We start from the raw sequence: 24,782 nt of genomic DNA, 5'->3' as shown, positions 1-24,782 counted from the left end.
TTCAAAACGCTACCCTGAACCTGTGGATACAAAGGATTTGACTGTGGTAGGAGTAGCGAGAAGTCAGTGTAGCGTTTTCGCGGCGAAATTTTGTAGAAGATATACAATTTCCTTGTTTATTGCGCCCCCTAATGGCGAAATTTTCCGTCATTTTTATCGAACATCATTAAGGTTAGCACCGACATGTGTGTAGAATTTGGACTCGATCCAATGTCTAATTTTGGATTTTTTTTGGATTTTTAATTTTCCACATCTAATTTAGCTAATAAACAAATATTCAAAACGCTACCGTTTCGTCGTCGAAGGTCGGATCAAAAAAGTGTTCGAATTTATTTTTTTGTGTTCGTCTGAAGATGCCGTGTGCAAAGGTTTGTGTCAATTTTTTTCGCGATTTTTCGAAAAAAAATTATAGACGCAAATGGGCGTGGCCTAGGCCAAAAGATGCAGCAGACTCCAGTGCATCTGTGTGTACAAGTTTTTGGACTCTGGGAGGTTCGGTGTGGGAGTTATAGCCCCAAACGCGTATTCCTTGGTATAGCGCCACCTAGTGACAGGCATGTCTGGATTTTGTCGTCTGCGTAGTCCTCACGGATCTGGATCTAGGCATGCAATTGGCGTGTGTGCACCATTTACGGTTTGGGCTGTATTCCCACTTTTACGGGGGAATAATAAAAATCTTTACAAAAACAATAGGGATCCAACCTGTTGGCTTGGACCCCTAATAATAATCCTTACAAAAACAATAGGGATCCAACCTGTTGGCTTGGACCCCTAATAAAAAAAATTCTTACAAAAACAATAGGGTTCCAACCTGTTGGCTTGGACCCCTAATAATAAAAGCAATATATCTCCATATCTCCATATTAAGGTGCATCAAGTCTTAGGGTGCAGTCCATGGGGGGCAGGGAGGGCTGGGCCGGGGCGGGGGGAGATGAAGGGGGGTGGGGAGTGGGGTGGTCAAGCCGTTGAGGAGCCATATTGCACAGGGATAGAAGCTCTTTGCCATCCTGGAGGTGCGTGCCTTTTTTGATCTGAACCTTTTCCCTGACGGGAGTAACAGGAACAGATGATGGGCAGGATGAGAAGGGTCTGTGAGGATGCGTTTAGAGCGCTGCAGGCAACGGGAGGAGGAGATGGACAAGATGTCGGGCAGCTCTACTCCAATGATCCTTCCCGCTGTTTTAATCAGCCTCTGGATGGCTGCCTGCTCCGCCTTTGTACAGCTCTGTCAGCTGGTCACCGCAATTCTTTAGTACGCGGCCTGCCACACCATCTGGTCCTGCCGCTTTTCTGGGGTTGATGTTTTTCAGGCAGAGTCCGAGTCAGCTGTTCTGTCGGCCCGGTAGACGGTGCGGCCTGCTAGCTGGATAGCTGCGTCTGGTGTGGTGCTGTCTAACCACGTCTCGGTGAAGATCATGCAGCAGCAGCTAGTCAAAGTCCTCTGTGCTGTGAGTCGAAGTCTAATCTCGTCCAGTTTATTCCGTATTGAGCGAACATTGGCTAGGAAGATTGAAGGAAGCGGTGGTATTGATGGGTTAGCCTTTAGCCGAGCTCGTACACCGGCCCGCTTTCCTCGCTTCTGCTTCCGCTCACAGCGTCTCCTCTGCCGGCCTGTTGAGGCAGAGCTTTCGCTGGCTAATCTGCGGATCTCGGGAGGGATGGATATCTCGCTTGACAGTCGATGTACATCACGATTTATGACCAGGAGCTCAGCACGGCTATACTGTTTCGCCAGTGGAGGGCACATTAGTGTGAAAAAAAAAAAACTATTAATAAACAAAAACGTTTAGCCTGGAGAGCTGTGTATCCATCGCCATGGCAACCCAAGTAAACAATTACACTAAAACTAAAATAAAACTATAACTAAACTATTACTAACAAAAATCTATGGTCAGGAGACCCCCAAGATGATTGCGTGGCAACAACATCACAATTAAACTTAAATTAAACTAAGACTACAACTAAACATTTACTAACAAAACCTAAAAGTCTGGAGAGCCCCAAGCCGCTGCGTGTGTACGCGCCGCCTTAGTTACGGGTCTTGCGGGGTTTGCTGAATAATATCAAAGGATGGGAATTCAACTAACTTGCTCCTTCGATTTATCCCATATGTTGTTTCGCAGGCTGTTGCGAAGCAAGTCTGTGTTCGCCTTTTCTATTTCATCACACTGCCTGACATGCTTCTCCAATGTCCTTTTAGTGTATGCATCCTCGTTGAATTGTGACTGCATGTCCTCAAAAGAACACTCACAGTGTCTACACTTACTGTAGGCAAAGCCCACACCCTCTTTGAACCCTGCTAGTTCATGCTGAGACCATAGCACCAAATATAATTTTCTCTCCATTAACAGTTTGGATTTTAACACCACTGTACAATGCATCCACATCTTCCTTGATTCTATTCAAAATGACTTCTACACCAGATTGACGGAGGTCTGCTGATCTAGCCATCGCAAGTAGCCTAATAGATGCCAACTTAGATCTATATTTTGGATTTATATTTCCAAGGGTGTAGTACACCACTAACAACTTATTTTTTGATGCAAATGATCCAGATCTGTGGATTACAGATCTGTATTTCATCCATGTATAGAACAATCTGCAGTGCATTTGGTTTCTCTGAAAATTAGGGATGTGATTTTAAAAGAGCACCATCAACAATGTCATAAAAAAAACTTTCCCTGCACCTCTGGGGTCCCTTTTCAATCATAGTCAAAACCCTTGGATGGGATAATAACTGCTCTAGACTTTTAACTAATGGTACATAATAAAATACTTTGTCTTTGATGAGACATTCTCTGGATCCTCCACGTTTCTTTCTAATTATGGTGGGAGCAATTGGAATTTCCTCTGCATCCACACAGCTGAACTGCTTCCTAATGACGCTGTTCTGTCGAAATGTTGTTGCAATATTAGCAAAGGGAATGAAATTGAAATTGTCAAATATATCCATTGCATCATTTTCAAGTTGACTTGTTGTGCCTACTGAATGCCTCTTTACCACGTCCTTCATCTGCCTCCGGAGATTGTCCAATAGTGATGATTGGTACTGCTGTACCCCAGCAACAATGTCATTCATGTCTTTCTGAAAATGAGATAAAATAGAAAGAGAGAGAGGTGATGTCATTAATCTCAGAGGTTGGAACACATTATCATGATCACCACTGCTACTTTTGATATACAGGTTTGCTGATAAAATAGTAATTAACATAAGGTATCACCACTGTAAACTGCTTTGCTTAAAAATGAAAAAATGAATTAGGTTTGTACATTTTTTTTATGTAGGATTAGACAGTGAGACCATAAAACACTCTTTACTCCTTTTCTAAAATGTATAAATGTGCACATTTATACTACATAGGATCTCAGAGTTCTATACACCTTCATATTTCCGCCGGTGAAGTAGGTCTTTAACTGTGTAAATAACAAAATGTTGTGTTCTGTTCAAACACATTTTTAGGGAAGCATTGTACCTGTGACAAACGATGCTTGGCTCGGGCATTTATCAAAAAGGCAGTGGCATGTGTTGTCAGATCCTAAAAAAAAAAATATAGATATTAATGTAGTAATTAGAGGTTAATATGGATTTAAAATGTTTTTTTCAGCTAATAATATAATTGCTAATTCCACTTTTTTATGGTAATTTGATGGTAAAAAGGGTCAGATGTTGTGATTTAATATTCAATAACTTGCCGAACCAGACATCAGTATTACAACTAAGTCAAAGCACAGGTCTGACTCTTCAAATGTTCATTTAGTTTTTCTAGTACAGCAAATAAAATAAAATAAAAATCACATTTAAGGTTTTAGAGATCATTTTGACTTAGAATTCAAATTAAATACTTTGACATAACCTGTCAAATCTGCTACTTTATCAGCCCGATATTTATTTAGCATCCCTTAATGGTCAATTTCAGTAGCTAGTCACCGACCGAGAAACATACTTGTTGCATTGTTACAGCTCCATCTTGGTCAATTCCCATTTGTTCTTCATTTTCTTCTTCTTTGCCAGGTGTATGGAGGTGCTGATCCGTGATGCTGGAGTTTGCTGGAATCTGATCGGGTTGAGTGATGTCCTGTGTACCGCATATCAAAGAAACAGATGAATTGAAATCGTATTAAGTTTTGAGTTATTTAAGGGTTTCATCAAATAAAATAAGAAACCTCTCTTATTATTGAGGAAATTATTGACTGAAATTATTGATTGTAAGAAACAAAAGCAAGATTTTCTTTCTTAAATGGTCCCCATTTAACGGGAAACTTATTTTATTACGATTAAAACCAGTTTTTGTTTTGTAGTTCAGCAGATAAAATAAAATGATTTAATGACATGGATTAGAACCATCGATTAGAACAAACGTGTGCTTTTGCTTCTTCAGTTTAACATTAACTATTTGTTTTAACATTTGTTAGCACTTTAGATCAACTAAATAATAATTGCATAATTGCTAACACTTATGGTAAAGTTCACAGATTTCGACCGCCTTTATAGTTTGATTACCTGGGCTAATGGCTTAATTATAACTGATTGTCGCGGATCTATATTGGCTAACCTTAAAGGGACACTATGTAATATTTTGAGTAATTTATTACCTCAAATCAACATATTCATTCATAAATAAGTCCTCATTGGTGTAAAATTATCTCTGCCAAAAATCTCACTTATCCTCCTGAGCGAAGAATAATTAACATTAATATCAATATGGTTACATAGGACGGGTAAGCTTCATGGAGGCTTCCATTTTCTTCCGGTCTATGAGCTGCCGAGAGGGTCAAAAAGCACTACGTCGTACAGGAATTGCAAACGCGTTTTCACTCTGAGCCAGCGTGACGGTGGAACAGAGCTTAGTTTAGCGAGACGAGTTTTACCGGCAAATTTGAACATGCACCGCATTTTTTTGAAAGACCATAGTTATGCCACGCCACAGGAGAAGGAATCATCGTCGCCAAAAAAACGACGATGTGTAAGCAAAGCATGTATAACATGGTTTTTCAGGGCAACGAGATGCGGGGCGCTATGTTTGAGCGACTCGTCATTGAAAGGCTACTTTATTACATATTTAATTTACTTTTTCACATTTTTGTCGAGTTTAAATCGTGACAATATTCTTATGACTTATGGATACTGTCAAATGCGTTGGAGGAATTCAAAAGCCATTCTTCATCAAGTTATGGAGGTTTATTCTCTGCTGTGGTCACCACGTATCCAAATCCACCGAGACGCACTTAGGCTAGAGCGGACCTTCTGGAGCTTCAACTCGCTTGCGAGACAGTTGATTTATCACCCGAACAACTGGATTTCATACCAACAACTCTGATAAAGAAGACAATACGGAGGAAAAGAAGATCGAGAGGAGGAATTAGGAACAGGATAGGAGACGAGGAAGTAAACTCGTTGCCAGGGCGACTAACTGGCGGCGCGCACAGTCGCAGCGGCCCCTCTTGAGATCTGTGAGATTGAGATTGAATGTTTGAGTGTGAGACGTCCTACGACGAACGTAGTTTATGACACGGAAACAATATTAAACATTAGGACATTGAGAGCGAGTAACATCACTGGCATTCGCTGGCATCTGGACATACTACGCAAACACAGGATACTAACGGACACTGTGACACCGTGCCCGCAACTGCCCGGAGGAGGAAGCAGCAGAGACGGGGTGGACGTCAACAAACTGAACAGCTTCTTTCAGCTCCTACCCTCCAAGAAACGCTATCGCAGCTTAAGATGCTCCACCACCAGGCTGCGGAACAGCTTCCTACCTCAAGCTGTCAGGATGCTCAATGCACCAGCGTCCCAGATCTTCTCACTGGACTTTATTTATTATTTATTTATTTATTCATCATTGGGACGTTTGTTTGTTTGTTTGTTTGAAATGTATGTTGATCTTGATCCGTGAGAAACGCCTTCTCGTTTTGTTGTTCAATCAACAAAATGACAATAAATTTGATTTGATTTGATTTGATTTGATTTGATTTTGATTTGATTCCGTTAGTTACAATGTAAATTGTTGGTATTTAGAATACTGTTCGATTGTTGAAATCAACGGGTTACAATGCGTTGATTAGGATGCGTGCTCAGCCGCACGCATTATGGGAATTATTGTTTTGATTATCGGTAACTCCAAGACTACCAAAGGCTATGTCAACTTTTATGTTTTGACATTTTATGTAATCTGACATTAAATGACCTACTGTTATTTATCATCTGTATAGTTATTTGTCATGTTGGAAAGTCCACAACTGCTGGAGTCAAGTTCGTTGTCTGTAAGAATGCTTGGTCAATAAACCTGATCTGATTTGTCCATCTAATTTGTCCAGTTGTCCACGAACCTCATCATCACTCGAATGACTCGATGAGGTAGCCTAGTAGGTGTCATGTCACAGCTTCTTGGCACATACTGCCCACCGTTGTTTTTGGACAAGCGAGCACTATTAGTTTGAATGCAATATACAATTGTACCACTAGATGGGAGTAATTTTTACACAGTGTCCCTTTAACGTTACTCAGTATCATACAAATCTAATATTGTACCCCTAATTTCAACCTACAATTTCCACATGCATTTCTCATAAAATGAACGTGTCACGAGTCACGACGCTGTAAAAATCGTAGCTAGCCACTTGCTTGTTGCAGCTGTAGTTTACTTTCCTCCAGTCGCTGTTCATCTGCTCGGTGTAGTGATGGGATTTTCGGCTCCTTTGCGAGATGCGGCTCTAATGGCTCTTCTTACTGTGGAGAGCCGGCTCTTTCGGCTCCCAAACGGCTCCCCATACACATGTTTTACATTATTAATTAATTAATAGCTTAAACCTAATTTTATAACATTTTGTTTCATTATTGACATTGTTAAGCACTTGTTAAATTGACATTGTTAAATGCAGCATAACAATGCTTTATGAATAAAACCTTTATTACAAAATAGCACCACTTCCAAAAAAAATAACTTGAAAAAATGTAACAGTTAAATATAAATACAAACACCCACCACAATACAAAAAAGTAGGCAATCAAAGCAGCTTCATAACAGAAAAGCCACAATACAAATATCAAATAAAGTGCTTTTAAATTTAAATAACACTATGACAAAACAAAACACAAGTTTTGAACCACTCAATATTAAACACAGATACCCATCACAGTATGAGAAAAGTATTAAAGCAGCTTCATGCCAAAAAGGCATAATTTCAAGTATTATTTAGACCTATAGTGCTATTAAATTAAACATTTTCGACTCCTCCAGCAACACCGCTGCATGCGATGTCCGCATGTGTCTGTGCAGGTTGTTAGTGGAGCCTGCACGATAGGATATTCTGGTTTTGCAGAGTCTACACTCTGCCCTGGTGGAGTCTGACGTAGCATTAAAATGAGTCCAGATTTTGCTCCGTTTTCTGTCACCACTCATTATCACACAGGCCTATTCAATTGTCACACTGATTCCCCTTCTTTATGCCGTGTGTGCTTCTTGACTGCTAAGTGCGTGACTGTGCATTGACACCTGCCCACGAACGCTATACAGCTTGGCCAATTGCCTGCCGTTTCCAAAAAAAAAGTGGAGAGAAACTTTTTTTTCAGTGTTTTCCCGGCACATTATTAATTGAAAGCTGCGTGTGATTGGTCAGATGTGTGGAGCACACGCTTGACACGAGGGCAGTGGAGACATTAAGGCACCGACGGAGGGAAAAAAAAAACTCTGCTTTACCACAGGCAGAACGCGCAAGGAGAGAGAGTGAGAGGGGGAGGGGGAGGGGGGGGAGAGAGAGAGTGAGAGGGGGAGGGCAGGGGGAGAGACAGCGAGGCACCGCAGGAGAAAAAAAACGAAAAGCAGAGCACAAGCACAGCGACAGGGAGGCGGAGAGAGCGAAAAAAAAAAACCGGCTCCCAAATAGGATCTTAAAACGGCTCCCATCGTAGAGCCGGTTCCAATCGTTCACGTCAAAGAGCCGGCTCTTTGAGCCGGATCGTTCGCGACCGACACATCACTAGCTCGGTGACCCTCGTCTGGTCTGGTGCCTTCAAGAAGGTGGCTAGAGTGTCTTCTCTTTACATGATGATAAAATGAGTTGTACACTCTATATTCCTCACTGCATCCGTCGATGCCACAAAGCAACCTGAAATCGGGGCTGCGACTGTGCAGTCGATTGACATGGCTCAATAACTGTTTTAGTGAAAAAGTAATAAAAACGCAGCAGATAACGCACCGCCAAAGCATCTTGAACTTCAACTAACCCAAACAAAAGTGAGACACTCGTAAATCAGACCATGAAAAGGGTGGAAAAAAGATCGTAAAATGACGACAACAACTATATAATGCAGACGTTTATCACATTATCTATCAATATAGGGGAGGCCAGTGCGTCAAGTGTTTTCTATGTATAGATATATTCGCCATAAAATAGTAGAATAACCTGTGGAACGAGTGCATATTCAAATATAGGTAATTTCACCCATGACTGCATCAGTTAATCAAGTTCTCTATGTTAACAATATTTCAAATGTCTCGCAACCCCCCTTTATGAAATGGTACCATCCAATGGGAAAGTGCGGGAATGAGGTCAGGTGGACGTAGCTAGCTTTAGCACGCGGCTGGCTGGCTTTCTTTTCGGCAGACTCCAGTCAGAAGCAGTCAATCTTGTTAGTTTTAACTACGCCATGGACGATGATGGAAGAGATGCCATACACCCGGGCATGGATCATATAACAACCGCAGTATTGAAAGGTATTGTATACTTGCATATTAATTATATATATTTGTTTAAACCTGTACCTCTCCTTAGCCAAATAACATGTATTTGAATTGGAAAGTTGGATAGCAAGGTTATTAAGGGTGTGCACAGTTACAAACGGTTACACGACGGACATTTTAACTATTTAAAAAATGCACTATGGGGGAGAGGGCAACACGTTGCGTACCCCTAGTTAGCATGCTAAACTAGCTAGCTAGAGTATGGCCGATTAAAAAAAACTAATTTTGTTTCATAGCCCGTTTTCCTCCTTCCTCTTGCTGTTGTTCAGTTCCAGCTGCTCTGAGCGAAAAGACCGTTGCATTTCAAATACAAATATATAGCCCTAATTAGACCTCTGCGCGCCATCTCTTTTCGCGGGGCCCGGGTCGCGGGGCCCGCAGTTCCCGGGCCATTCATTCATTGACGGGGCACGGCGGGAGAAGCTGGAGTGCCGTGGCCGCGCTCACGGTGCACGCGGTTCCCAGACCATTCTTTCATTCGTTCACAGGGCACGGCGGGAGTGCCGTGGTCACGGTCGCGGTGCCCGTTCCGCAGTGCCCGCGGTGCCCAAGGTCACGGTGCCCGGGCCGCGGGGTGCCATGGCCGGGGCACGACGAGTCGTGGTGGCCGGGAGTCGCGGGAGTGCTCGGGCCGTGGTCACGGTGAATGTTAATTTCCAACCATTTCTTCCTCAACTTATCTTTCTTGGCTAAGAGATCGATCTCTCTCTCTCTCTCTCTCTCTCTCTCTCTCTCTCTCTCTCTCTCTCTCTCTCTCTTTCTCTCTCTCTCTCTCCCGCGCTCGCTCGCCCGCTCTCTTGCTCCTCCCCCCCTGTGTCTTTGGAAGTTTAATTGTGTTTATTACAGTGATGGACACTGTTAGCCATCAGAGGTGAGACATTTGCGTGTCATGATTATTCATTAATATATATTAATATTATTTTCACCAAAACCGACTCAAAGGGCATTCATTGCTATTAGTGTGACCACCGCAAAATCAATGAAAAACGATTGTGATGTATGTCCGGATTGCTTGCGGAAAAAATATATCAGAACCGGTGCAGCGCGAGAGCTGGGTGCTGGCTCCCGGCATAATGGACCATAACGAATGGAAAGATTATGTCAATCAGCATATCAATCAGTTTGCCTGTATAAACTATGTATTTGTTGCTTATTACCTAAATATTTACTTTGTTATTAAATTTGTTTTTCAGCTGCTAATATAAGTACAGACATGCTGCCCAGCCTCTCTAAGGAGGACTTGCGTGATCTCTTTCCTGGGCCAGAGCACTTCTTAAGAAGAAGAACCATTTGGAGACTCATTCATGATGAAGATAAGGTAATGATGGTTTTAACAATTTAGAGTTTTTTGTTGTTGTTTGGTTGTTGTCACAGTGTACTGTTCTTTGCCATATTATTACCATTAAATAAATGTATCTTTTATACAGGGTCAGGAATCAGACTTGTGCGCATCAGGCACCTCCTCTGGGACCAGTGATTTCAGTCCCACTCCCACCTCATCAGTTTCCTTTCCCTCTCCCTCCACCTCCCTCCGCTCTCCAAGCCCAAGACCACAACATGGTGCAAGCAGAATTGTACAGCTTGTCAACCCACAGTATGTTACATACACAGACACAGAATTGGAGCAAGCAAGAAGCACATTTTTTGAAAAACAGCGGAGGGGAGAATATATGCTTTCCAAAGAGCTTCGCTGTCGATTAATCAGGAATACAGTAACAAGCATGATTTCTATTAAGAGAGCAGCAGGTGATGGCTTTGAGTATCCATGCAGCCGTGAACTCACTGTAATGGCTAAGCGTCTCATTGACTACTACCCAATGCTTCGGGACAGATCTGCGATCACTGGAGCTGAGTGGGTAAGTCACTATTCAGGTATCCCAACATGTGGGTAAGATGCAGCATTGTTTTGCACTGCATGGCAGTCAAAATACAAACATTTTGCAATTAAAATGGGAGGTGTTTCATCTAGTTCAATGTAGGCAACGTGCATCTGCTGGTTTGGCTTAATTTCCGGATACGACTTTGTTTAATAATAATAATAATGGATTGAATTTATATAGCGCTTTTGTAGACACTCAAAGACGCAGTTTACAGGGAAGGGGGAACCTCACTAACCACCACCAGTGTGTAGCACCAACACGGGTGAAGCACGGCAGCCAATCTGCGCCAGAACGCTCACCACACACCAGCTTGAGAGTGAGGGAATTAATGAGTCAGCCAATTATACAGGAGGATGATTAGGGGGCCAGATTGAAATGAGCCTGGTTGGGCCAGGACACCGGGGAAACCCCTACTCTTTACGATCAGTGCCATGGGATCTTTTATGACCAAAGTGAGTCAGAACCTCGGTTTTACGTCTCCTCCGAAGGACGGCACCTTCCACAGCACAGTGTCCCCGTCACTGCAGTGGGGCATCGGGATTGATGAGTAAGGGGGCCAGAGGGAAGAGTGCCACCTATAGGCCACCACCCGACACCACTTACAGCACCTGGTATTCCCAGGCGGTCTCCCATCCAGGTACTAACCAGGCCCGACCCTGCTTAGCTTCCGAGATCAGACAAGATCGGGCGTGTTCAGGGTGGTATGGCTACATCTATGGCTATAATGGCTATAATGTGATTTATTACACAATCTGTTGTGTGTCTGTCTTGTCAGGAATCTGTGAAGAAACAGCTTTTGAAAAGGGTCCAGAATGTGACAACCCCCAAAAAGAAGCAGGGGGCGAGTTCAAGAAAGAGGCCACGGAGCCTATGCTTTCAAGGAAGCCAGGAGATGTCCACCGACACTGACGAGTCCACCTCCTCATCTTTGATCTTGACGAGATCACCACCATCCAGTTCCAGCTCCCAAGAGTTTGAACAGTTGCATTGTAAGTACACAAATTGAAACAGTGGATTGTGTTTCAGTATTAATGCCACTTCTAATAATAGATTTAACAAGGGACAATTCCATATTTTTAGGAATATTCTACAATGTCATCATGCTGTTTTGAACCCTTTTTGTTCTGGATTACTCATATGTTATTGTCCTATTTTAATCACTATGGGTGTTTGTTTGTTAATACCCCATTTACACTGTAATGTCTAGAAATGGTAATAGTGGTCTACATTTAAATGTTAATTGGTATGGTTTATGTTTTCTAGCATCAGAAACTACTGAGAGCCTACAGAACCAGGCAAGACATTATAAAAGTTTACAGGAGATGTACAAAACCAAGGCCAGACCCAACAAGAAGGATGTTTCTCAGCTCCTGGACCTTGAATTCCAAGCAAGACGGGCCTTCATTGACTCTGATGTCTCTAAGGAGCAGGACAGGCCTACCAAGATCCTTCAAGCTTATCCCTGCTTCAGAGAACTGGATAATGTAAGCAAATCTATTTAATGTATAAAGCCCTATATTCTTCTTAAGCCTGGTTAACACTAGACCAAATCGCAAATAGTGTGACAATATGGAATCAGATAAAAAATTGTGCCTAGATTTACATATGTATATTATGATTTGATTTATGAGCATAGTCTCTGCTTTGAAGCCAGCTCTGTCAATGACAGTCCTTGGTACATGCTTTTTTTTTTATATCAGGGGGTTCAGCTAAGCGGTTTGATGTTTTGGTTCCTTCAGGTTGTTCTTACAGAACTCATTTTTACCTATTTGTCAATTAAATTTTTTAGTTTTGTTCCCCATATTTTCACTGTCATAGAAAGTTTTATAGACAGATTTTTATTATAATTTGTAATATTTCTTTATCTTATGTCTGTCTGTGTGTTAGCTGAACTCCAGCGGATCCTCAATCGAGGGAACTCCCACTTCATAACTGAAATGAAGACCCGGTGGGGGGACTTTTATGCCAAGGCCCAGTTTTATGGAGTGTTCAAAAAAGTCATGAGGCCTCAACTGCTGGACAAAGGTGAATGACTCGACATCATTGCAAATGAGGGTCACCTCTCATTTGATCTCTCGAGTATAAATAAAGGTTAAATGAATACCGACTGATAATGGATAATTCCATAAAAGTATTAATGTTTGTTTAATAACTGGCTGCAGGAAAACAAGGAGACTATTTTTGTTTTTAACAGCAAAGCAGTCCCTCACCATGCTGAAGGCTTTGCCAGACATGTTCCCATCACCTGTGGTTCCACCCAAGAGGTTAGGACATGCTAGTGAGGCTATGCTTCACGTCCTTGAGGTAAGAAAATTGGGCATGTATATAAGAATTTTAAAATTATTTTACCGTACGATACAAAGAGTAAAATGGTGAGCATATTTCCTCTTTGTGTGTTTGTCAGTCTACAGAAGACCCCAACACCTTTCTTCAGACCAGACCGCTCTCCAGCCCTGTCGTCGTTGTCTGCGAAACGAACTGCATCCTGGCCATTGGAACAATGCCTGTTCTAGTCTTCGCAAAAGAGGACATCTATGACTGTGTGATGTATCTCATGGCATGTTATTATGCTTTTCATCTCACGTATCCTAAATGCAACACTCCTGTCTGTGCTGCAGACCGAAGTCCCCTTGGACGCCATCCACGACCGTGATACGACTTCTTCCTACAAAAAGGCTATGGCAGAGTGGAAAAAGTTCACTGAGTAGGGTTGTACATGTAATGTGACACTTTTTTATTATTATTATTGTTATTATTTGTTATACTTTGTTGGGGATTTTTTTTTTTGAAGGAACACAAATCACAGCTGAAAAAGTGATAATGTGACACATTTCTGTGTATCCCCTTAAGATGAGTAAGTAAATTAAGTAAGTAAGTAAAATGTATATATAAGGCACATTTAAAAACAGTTTTCACTGGCCAAAGTGCCGTACATGGTGCAAAGAGGAATATAAAGGAACACATACCACATACATAGACAAAAAAAACATATAAAATAAACGACATATCACAAAAGGGGAGGAAAGGCCAGGGAGAAAAGGTGTGTTTTAAGCCTAGATTTAAAAATGGTGATGGAAGGAGCGTTTCTGACTGCAGGCGGCAGCTCGTTCCAAAGGCAGGGGGCAGCCACAGCAAAAGCCCTGTCACCCCTCTGTTTCAGCCTAGTGCGTGGAACGTGTAGGAGACCCAAGCTACCTGATCTAAGGGACCTGGGTGCTGAGTGGTGGTGGATGAGCTCTGTGATGTAGGGCGGGGCCAGGCCATTTAGGGCTTTAAAAACCATCAGTAGGGTTTTAAAATGAATTCTGTGCTGGATGGGCAACCAGTGGAGGGATGCTAGGATGGGGGTTATATGATCCCGCTTTCTGGATCCAGTCAGCAGCCTTGCTGCGGAGCTCTGGACCAACTGAAGGCGAGAGAGGAGTGATTGAGGGAGTCCAAGGTAAAGGGAGTTGCAGTAATCCAGCCGTGATGTGATGAAGGCGTGTATTACAATCTCCAGATTGTGAAATGATAAATGGGGTTTCATCTTGGCAATGACTCTGAGCTGGTAAAAACTGCTCTTGACTACAGCAGCAATTTGCTTGTCAAAGCAGAAATTAGAATCAAAGATGACACCCAGGTTTCTGGAGTGGGATTTGACGTAGGGGGAGAAAATACCTAAGTCGGCCATGCGAGGGGTTTTGGATTTGGAAGGGCCAAAAATAATGACTTCCGTTTTGTCATTATTAATTTGGAGGAAGTTACTACCCAACCAAACTTTTACCTCCTCAAGGCAGTCAAGGAGGGTCTGGAGCGAGTCTGTGATATAATTGCGAGTCATCAGCATAAAAGTGAAATGCAATGTTATGCTTCCTGATTATATTCCCTAGAGGGAGCATGTATAGGCAGAAGAGGACAGGGCCTAAAATGGACCCCTGGGGAACCCCACAGGACACTGGGGCAGAGGGTGAGGAGAACTGTCCGATAGACAGAACTGTGAGATAGGAGAAAAACCATTGAAGAGCTGTGCTACTTATACCAACCCACTGCTCTAGGCGCGACAAGAGGGTGTTGTGGTCGACAGTGTCGAAGGCGGCACTGAGGTCTAGTAAGAGTCTAGAGTGAGGAGCAGGTCATTTGTTACTTTCAACAAGGCTGTCTCAGTGCTCTGACGTGATCTAAAACCTGATTGGAAGGGTTCTAAAATCTCGGCATGGTTTAAAAAGGGCAATAGTTGTGATAAAACCACCTTTTCCAGGATTTTTTAAATAAAAGGTAATTTAGAGATTGGATGGTAGTTTCTTGGACATTTTGCATCCAGGTTATGTTTTTTAAGCAGTGGCTGGACAACCGCCTGCTTAAAACTTGCTGGAACAAAACCCCTGGTCAAGCAAGAGTTGAGGATGACCTGAATACTTGGGCCGATGGAGTCAAAGACGTCTTTTATTATTTTGGAGGGGACAGCATCGTTAGGAGAAGTTGAGGGCTTCATGACCCTAACAATGTCCCTCAGTTCCTCTAGTGACACTGGTAGGAAATGGTCAAAAAGAGCTGAAGGCCTAACGCCTAAGTGATGCAGGGAAGTGACTGGTGATGAGGGGGTGAAAGACTGCCTAATGTGATTTATTTTGTCAATAAAACATTTCATAAATGTCGTGCAGATGTCAGTGGATGGCTCGACTTGTGAGGGGGCTTGTGGATTGATGATTGAGTTTAAAGTGCTAAAAAGGATTTTGGGACGATGGACGTGTTTACTGATAATATTGGAAAAGTGTATAACTCTAGCTGCTTTAGCTGCTGTTTGGAATGTTGCTAGAGAGTTCTTGAAAATTTGGAAAGAAACAGTGAGGTGATCTTTCTTCCACTTTTGCTCAGCTGTCCGACAGGCTCGCCTGAGAGAGCGGGTAGTGTCAACCAGCCATGGTTGTGATATGAGTTTGGGGCGTTTGAGCTTAAAGGGGGCAATGGAATCTAAGATTGCTGAGCATGAGGAGTTGTAAATACTCAGTAGTTCATCTGCACAAGGGGGGGATCACTCGTAGTTAAAATGGAGGTAGCAACATCACTAGCTAGAAAGCTATCTGCAAACTGTTCGGCAGTGAGAGGGCCTATGTAGCGTGCATAGCGATCAGGGGATTTGGCTGTGCATTGAGGATCAGAAATGTTAACTTTGAATACAATAGGTTTGTGATCGGATAAGTAAGCATCCTCAACATTCACATTATCAATGGACAGGCCATGGGATAAAATTAAGTCTAGGGTGTGCCCGAGTACATGAGTGGACTGATTAATATGTTGCATAAAGCCAAGAGAATCCAACAGATGACAGAATTCGTTAACCATAGGTTTATCTGGGCAGCAGACGTGGATATTAAAATCACCTAAAACCAACAGTCGATCATGCATTGTCATATAATGCGACAGAAAGTCAGAAAATTCTGAAATGAAGTCCTTGTTTGGTTTCGGGGTCCTGTAGACCAGAGCGCACACTAACGGAGTTGAAGTAGATTCCACCATTACGCATTGAATTTCAAAGGTGGAATAAGACCCCACAGAAAGTAGCCGTAATTTGAATGTATCCCTGAAAACCAAAGCAACACCACCACCCCTCCCGGAAGACCTAGGCGTGCTAAGGAAGGAGCAGTTAGTTGGACAAAGTTCTCCAAAGACGGATGTTTCACCCGCACCTAACCAAGTCTCCGTTAAGAACAGTAAATCCAGGCATCGTTGAGTGAAAAAGTCATTTGAAAGGAAACGTCTTATTAGACACCGACCTGGTGTTGAGTAGCGCCACTTTTGCCGCCAGTGAGATAGAAGATTGTGTACAGCGTACGAACTCCAGATGGCGAAGGTTATCCCCATTAGCTCCAGCGCCAGGGCCAGTCGGTTTTCGGGGATCAGTGCCCCCACTTCTACGTTGTCTGGTCGACGATCGGGTGAGCGGAGCCGACAGCACAGTTGGGATGGTGCTATCAGATACGGCGTGGAAGTGGATTATACGCCAACCGCCTCGGTGTAGGAACCGGGGCCGACGTGCGATGCCGAGGCTGGTGCAAAGTTTGTAAACTTCAGTTGGCAGCCGACGGGACGAGGAGTTTAACTGAAGCAAGTCAGTTGCAGAGTAGGTTAAATCCACTGTGCCAACTGCCTAACAGATGAGCAGATCTCAGTCTGCACTCTGTCAATGGCAGGGACAGCTCGAGTTAGGCCGGTGAGAACGCCGGCGCACCAACAGCGACAGGTCCGTGGCAGGCAGGTAATTCCAATTATATCAGGTAGAACGATAGAATAATCCAAATAGGCTTGAGCTGTGACTACGTAGCACTTATCGAAATCAGACCGGAGGAAGGGGGGGAAAGGGGAAAGGGCAGACGAAAACAACACAGACCCGGCGAGCAGCGGCAGCCATTCGCGCTAGCGTGCACTCTGAGTTGTTACAAATAAGAATGAGTAATTCGTAAGGTTTCAAGTTTGCAAGGATGTTATTTTCACATACAGTAGCCTTCCCTTATTCATCTGAATCTATTAAAGGGTAATTCCGGTGTAAAATGGATTTGGGCTATGTTTTGTTTGATAACGAGTTGAAACGTTCGTTTTGGAGCACAAAAAACGCATATAGACGCTTTCTTCAGTTGGCTGATTTTATCAAAACGCTATAAACTTGGAACGAAGGGTGCAGTGATTATGGTAAAAAGTGATAATTTTGTTTTTAAGACTCGATAAGTAGATTGGCGAACACAGAGCTTGCGTGTTGCTGACGGATGTCACAATCTCTGTGTTCGTCAATCTACCTATAGAGTCATAAAAACAATGGCGTCGACGGGTGATCTGCTGATGGTATTGTGTGTATAAAATGTCCTTTTTAATAAACAATCTGTACACTTACAAAATCCTCAATGCCTCGTTTTATATGTTAAGACCCTTATTAAACTACCAAAGAAGTGCCTTTTAAGTGGTTTAAAATAGCGATTTAGTTTTTACCATAACCACTGCCCCCTTCGTTCCAAGTTTATAGCGTTTTGATTGAATCGGCTAAAAACAGCCAACTGAAGAAAGCGTCTGCATGCGTTTTTTTTGCTCCAAAATGAACGTTTCAACTAACTATGATACAAAACACATCCCAAATCCATTTTACACCGGAATTACCCTTTAAGGCCTGATGCAACATATGCGTGTTTCTACGAGAAGTTCGAGTTTCTGATGAGAAGTTAGAGTGTTTCTACTTTTGTGAGGGGTTTGTCTTACTAATATTTCAAAATATTGAAGTACACGTTGACAATCTGTGCAGTTTAAAAAAAATAAAGAATAATCTTTAGGAAGTTGTTTTGACACAATGCTCTGGTTTTAGAGGTTTTTTTCGCCTACGGTGTTCTTAGGCATTAATGGGGTAAACAATAATGGCCCTCATGTTCTGGTTCTTCCAATATGCAGATTGAATACCAATAAAGAAGTGAAAAGAAATTGATTCAGATTCGTATCATATTGCAATAGCATTGGATGATGATGATAAATGTAAGTATATTTTTCTACATATTAAGAAAATTATTCTTAAATATTTTCTTTGTATCTGGACAAATGTACTTGTTTTAAGTGTAGCTGTACTGATTGTAAGATATGTTGCCTAATATATAACCTTTTTTAAAGGTCCCATGACATGCTATTTTATGTATTCTTTAATATGGGTATTAGTGGGCAACTAACACAGTATTCAAAGACGTTCCCGAAATTCAGCCGTGGTGCAGAGTTACAGCCACTCCGAGCCAGTCGCACATTGAGCTTCCCCCAAATGCGCTGTTTTGGTGTCTGTAGCTATAATGCAAATGAGGAGGAGCGAGGCGGGTCAAGGAGGAGGGTGGGGGTGTGGCCCTGAGCAGCTTGCAGCCACGGTACCATGCGCTCTGTTTACAGTGGATGTATCGCAATGGCGAGGCGCACACAGCCTTTAGCCGTGTTCTCCTGTAAATATTCTAGAACACACGGGAGTCCTGGAGCTCTATATCTAAATATGATCATATAGCCTACATAGATATCTATATCATATAATATATATTATAACGGCCAAAAGCTGTGTGAGCCGATATTATGAATCTCAAACGACCGCGTTGGGTTCTCCGACGTTCCTGGTTCTTCAACGTCCTCATCAATGTGAAGTAGACTGAACCGCGACAAGGAGGAGAAAGGGATCGTTGCCGGGCAGCGCTTAGGCACCTCCGCCTCCGGTGGTGGTCCCTCAGCGGGTCTCAAGCTGGAGACATTCGCCGCCAACAATCCCTTTCTCCTCCATGTCGTGGTTCATGTTCTTGAGGGAGTCAAAGCCAAAGTTCCTTCCCCCCAATTCATTCTCAACCTTGGCTGAGATAACCCCCAATACGAGTCTCGTTGTAGAAATACCAGAGACGAGAGTCCGACAGAACGGTTATCCAAATAACAAGGAAGTGTACAACACTTGCGTTACAGTCCTGGAGCTCTATATCTAAATAATATCATATAATACATAGAAATCTATATAATTTAATACATATTATCACGGCCAAAAGCTGTGTGCGCCTCCAGACGATATAATGAATCACAAACGACTTTGTCGGGTTCTGCGACGTCTCTGGTTCTTCCACTTTCACATCAACCTGAAGTCGACTGAACCGCGCGCTGCCTGCTGCCGGCTGCCCGCTGCCGGGCGATGGTGCCTCGCGGCAACCGGCGGCATGTCGCAGTTCATGTACTTCAGCCAGTCAAAGCCAAAGTTCCTTTCCCCCAATTCCTTCTCAACCATGGCTCAGATAACCCCCACAACAGTCTCTTTGTGGAAATACAAGACACGTCAAAGAACCGACAAGAAACACTTGCGTTACAGTGTGTGTATTCACACACACACACACACACACACACACACACACACACACACACACACACACACACACACACACACACACACACACACACACACACACACACACACACACTTGTGGCGCTCGCACGGTCGAGTCTCATTGGCGGGCCAACGTCTCTGGGCGGGCCAGGCAGAGTAAGGGGAGGAGCTGAGATTCCTGATTCCTGTATCTCGAAAAATATACTTGTTTTAAGTGTAGCTGTACTGATTTTAAGATATGTTGCCCTAATATATAACCTTATTTAAAGATTATGGCACTAGTATATTCAGAATTTAAGCACCTTTTCCTAAATATTGAAAAAATAATCCTTAAATATTGTCTTTTTATTTAGACAATTGTACTTGTTTTAAGTATGAACACACTTGTATTAAGATATGTATGGGGTTTTCGAGGCTAGATATATAAACTTATTTTGAGAGGTCTTGGCAAGTCCAATTTTCCTGTTCTGTTGGCAGATAAATTTGCTTATTTCAAGTAATTAATCACTCATTTTATAACTTTTTTTTCTCGTTTTTTCACTGTTGGAGCAGTTTATCATTGCACATTTACGAGGCTTTTTTTTTTTTTAACTATCTTTATTTTCGAAAAATAGACAATGACAGATGAAATGATATTGAGCGAGACATTGACTGTATTATTTAAGGTTGTCATACCGTACCATGTACATAACACATTGAACATTGAACACAAGAAATGGAAGAAATTCCATTTATACCCATGTACTTTCACCATACATAACTATAAAAAAATAAAAGTGCCTGCAGGAAATTATAAATACAGTATGCAAAAATTAAGTTTGACGGAAAGTCCTCCGATTGTGCTTCAGCTTCAGATGCCATCAAGAGGGGTCTCTGGTAATAATCAGTCGCAAGTCCGTTCCTGACCAATCAGCATTCATTAGCAGAATGCTAGCGTGTACGGCCAACAACGGCACAAACTGTAAGAAATCGAGAGGACATAAGTACTCATTCATTTGGCTTTTGAACTATAATCTATATTGAACTTGCGGAATCTACAATAAAATTTGCGATATTTCAACGACAAGCAGGTGAAAGAGATATATTTAGCCGTCCAGCCCCATAGACTCCCATTCAATCTGGACTCGCCCGCGATCACCCCCAGTGGATGTCAAATGTAACTACAACCAAGATCGGTACAATGGGGCGTATCCACCTTATTTGGCCCCGCCCACATTTAATAAAAATGTCTTCCGCATTTGTATTCGAACTTCCGGTCAGTTACTTCCAGTTAGTTATTTTCAGCTGGCCAACAACCATTGACAGAGGTTTCATTTACAAAATGAACCAAATTAAATGGGAGGAGATGCTAGGAGAGTTACGGCATCCAAATGGAGCTACATTGCCGCATCCTACAATCATGGGCGTCAGTTTGGTTTGAAATGTGCTGGGGACAGAGACGCATTCGGAAGTGCATTTTTAGAAGTGCTGGGTACAATGAGGATGCACTCTTTTTTCTCTCTTTAGTGCCGGTACTGAAAGGTTCTGAATGACGGCATAACCATGTAGCTAATTACTAAGGAATAAAATGTATACAAAATCTGTCTGGCACGTTTCATGAAGAAAATGTTTTAAAAAAGCTTCGGACATAGTGGTTGCTAGTACATCCATGGTGCTAGCAACCTGCTCTGGTGCTTCTTACCTATGTTTTCAGGCTAAAATGACTTGACCTCATCATCCCAGCCAAAGAGTATTGGTATTATTAGTAATGGCTACTTGCCAAATCGAAAAAATAACTTCACACAGTGTGTCTTTTTCCAATGTATTTGTTATCATTCGTAGCGTTGATCAGCAGAGAAATAATTCGCCAAAGTCGTTGACGTCGCTTAGCAACCGAATACGAATGTAGTCTACAGCATTGAGAAGAGCCGTGTAATATGTAAGGGATAATGTATAGAATGCCGGTCATTATCGGGAAAATAAGCCACGACAGGAAGAACAGGACACCGACGCTCAGCGAGGGTAATTGCTTCCCACTGAAAGGGCTTAAATTCGACCGGCGACGTTCTATACATTATTATTACACGGCTACGAAAAAATTACCTCACATGGTGTGGCTTGTTACAATTTATTTGTTACCAGCATTCGTAGTGTTGATCAGCAGAGAAATAGTCTGCCAGAGAAAAAGACGCTGGGATTGAGAAGTTACCGGACTACTTGAGGAGTGATACCAAAGACGTCATTATAGGCAAAAAGTCCTTTGTTTTCCTTGACAGCGGTCAATTTATATCAAGCATTCACGGCGAAGTTGTGAAGAGCCCATGCAAGTGAACGGAGCGTTCCACGGCATTGAGAAGACCTGTGTAATATATATATATTTTTTTTTTTAAAGTGATGGGTACAAAATGATTCTTGACGAAATCTGGTGGGGACGCGTCCCCGGCGTAATCGACGCCTATGCCTACAATAATCAAAAACTGTACGGATGATATGAAAAGGTGGCCTGAGATAACATACGGTGATATTTTCAACCACTTCGTGCTCTCGCTCGGAGTAGATGGCTCGGCCATGAAAAGTCAGTGTTTCCCCTATATGCACCTGCTGAAATATGACCGCCGCTGCTGAATTTCTTTTTTTTGACAAGAGGAGAGGAAAGCTTCATATTAACGGAGGAACTTCCGCAGATTCAGAGTTTGCGGTTCAATAGATCATCAGTGAAACATCGCTACAACATTGTTTTCATCCAAACGAGCCGTTGTTCTGCCAATTTCTGCTACCCATCAAATTCTGCTACCTAGTGGTTCTGCGCATGCGGAAAATCTACGATCCTGCGTGCGCACCCATCAGTTTCTGCTACCTTTTAGGCTGATGGTGAGTATTTTCTTTAAAACATGTTTTTAACTGCGCAATTATCTCACAAATATGTTTAACATTGCGCCTTGTGACCTGTAAGCACGTAAATATGTGCACACTTCTGATGAATGTCGAAATAAGATGATATATGTTTTATCTTTACGGGTCTGGGAGCGAAGAAAGTTCTATTTCATGTAGGCAACGCCGTCTTCGCCTTATGAGCTTGTCCCGCTGAAAATTCAAACTATGCACCAATCAGCGTGGACACCGCCCACATTTCCCACGGTATCATGACTATATCCTCCCTCCCATGACGCTCATCCTCCCTTTTCTTTCAGCACTTGTTCTTATCAGCGAGAATTGAGAACACTATATAAGAAGAAGTTGACTTCAACACGGATCTCCCAAGCCGGTTGCAGCGGCTCGGGCGAGGACAAACTGCCCTTTTCAGGGCCACCTGAGAGCGCTCCTGGAGCTAGGTCCTTTTCAGGATTCCTATGCGCCTCCTGTCCCGCCTCCCTGGCACCGGGTGACGGGCACTTGCTTTCGGTGCCTCGGCGCCGACCACGCCGCGGCTGCTATGGCGGCCTCCGTCTCCTGTGTCGCCTGCCGGGAGCTGCCTGAAGAGGGGATCCTCACCAGGCATCTCTTCTTTTCCCCTGCGGTGGACCTGGCTGACGCCATCGACCTGTTCAGGGCCGGCCCTGACGACAACGGTGGCATCATCGACGCCGACGACGACGCCTCCATGGACGACGTCTTCGGCGACTCGGCGTCCGGTTTTTCCCGCTCCCGGGTTTCAACCGCCACCGCCATACAACACGAGAGACCGCGCCGGATGGCCGATCTCTTCGGGGAGATCATGGGTGAGGCGGCGGCCATCAAGGGGATTCCCTTGCCGGCCCCGCCTCTCGCCCCCGTATCTGATGATATGCAGGGCGAGTGCTTTCGCACCCCATCTTCTTCCCGACGGGTTACCTAGTTCCCCTTGTTCCCGCTGGTTCTTGTACGTCTCCTACGCTCGCTGAGCCTCCTCCCTTTCATGGGAAGCCCTCCTTGGTTCACACGCAGTGTGGAGGCGGTAGGGGCCGAGGAATACGGGTTATTCCTGGACGGTCTTCCTCAGCTGTCGGCTCGCCCTCTCTCCGACCGCTATGCGCGTTGGCAAGAGCGGTGCGTTCTGCCATCGTGGTTGGACACCACGTTGAGATGGGGCCATCCCATACAGTTCAAGCGTCGTCCCCCACCCTTTATGGCGTTGGTGGAGACCACGCTACGGGACCCGGCTGCGAGCACGGCTCTGGCAGCAGAGGTGGCACGTCTCTTGGTGAAGGGGGCCATCACTGTCGTTCCCCCCCACGAGTCTCACCTAGGGTTTTATTCCCGCTAGTTCCTGGTTTCCAAGAAGTCAGGGGAAATGAGACCTATTCTGGATCTTCGCGTGTTCAACAGATTCGTTGCCACGAGGAAGTTCAGAATGCTCACTGTCGGAGCGTTGTTCCGGTGTGTGAGAGAGGGCGATTGGTTCACATCCCTGGATCTCAAGGATGCTTACTTTCACGTTCCTGTTCGGCAGGCGCACAGGAAGTTTCTCCGCTTTGCCTTTATGGGGATGGCGTACGAGTGCCAGTGTCTGCCGTTCGGCTACTCCCTTGCTCCGCGCACCTTCTCAAAGTGTGTGGAGACGGCGTTGGAACCGCTCAGGCGTCAGGGAAAGAGGATTCTCTTTTACCTAGACGACCTGCTTATTCTGAGCAACTCAGAGGAGGCCGCGAGAAGGGACACCCTTGGTGATAAACCATCTCTCCTTCCTGGGCTTTGCCATTAACTGGGACAAGAGCTCCCCGCTCCCCAGCCGGCAGACAGTCTACTTGGGGCTTTGCCTAGACTCAGCCACCATGACTGCGATGCTTTCGCCTCCTCGGCGAGACGCCATCCTGTCGGTGCTCTCCCGTTTTCGCGTTCGCAGAAACGTGACCGCACTGTCCACCCTGCGCCTGTTAGGGCTGATGGTAGCTGCCCACCCCGTGGTCCCCCTGGGTCTGCTTTTTATGCGCGGACTCCAGCGGTGGTTTGCTCGCCAACGGTTGGATCCCAGGCAACACAAGCTCAGGGTGCTCCTCGTTCCCCATTCGGTGTCGCCAGACCTGGAATATTGGAAAAGACCCTCCGCCCTTCTCAGGGGTGTTCCCCTGGGCAGGGTGGCGTCCTACCTAGTGGTCTTCACAGACGCCTCGTTGACGGGTTGGGGAGGAACGTGCCTCTCTCACTCGGTCGGAGACGAGTGGCGCACGCCCCCTGCAGCACACATAAATGTGTTGGAGCTCGACGCTGTGAGGAAAGTGCTGTTGCATTTCTTTCACCTGGTGCGCGGCCGCCACGTTCTGATCAGGACAGACAGCGTGTCGGCGGCGGCGTACATCAACAGACAGGGGGGAGTCCGCTACCCTGCTCTCCACCGAAAGGCGGTCTGAG

At 44.1% G+C, this 24,782-nt stretch overlaps 1 long non-coding RNA gene and 1 other non-coding gene across 2 annotated transcripts; one reads left to right on the top strand and one right to left on the bottom strand.

The window, feature by feature from the left end:
• Positions 1 to 11,223: 11,223 nt before the first annotated feature.
• LOC132456689 (5S ribosomal RNA) lies at positions 11,224 to 11,342 on the bottom strand. Its single transcript, XR_009525555.1, has one exon. It is a non-coding gene; the product is annotated as a 5S ribosomal RNA (ribosomal RNA).
• A 1,077-nt stretch (positions 11,343 to 12,419) lies between these two features.
• LOC132455166 (uncharacterized) lies at positions 12,420 to 14,116 on the top strand. Its single transcript, XR_009525113.1, has 2 exons — positions 12,420 to 12,931; positions 13,032 to 14,116. It is a non-coding gene; the product is annotated as an uncharacterized LOC132455166 (long non-coding RNA).
• Positions 14,117 to 24,782: the final 10,666 nt, after the last annotated feature.

The sequence above is a fragment of the Gadus macrocephalus genome, chromosome 4 (genome assembly GCF_031168955.1).
Source record: "Gadus macrocephalus chromosome 4, ASM3116895v1".
NCBI lineage: Eukaryota > Metazoa > Chordata > Actinopteri > Gadiformes > Gadidae > Gadus > Gadus macrocephalus.
Note: the sequence above shows the minus strand (reverse complement) of the source record. Positions and strands in the feature narration are given on the sequence as shown.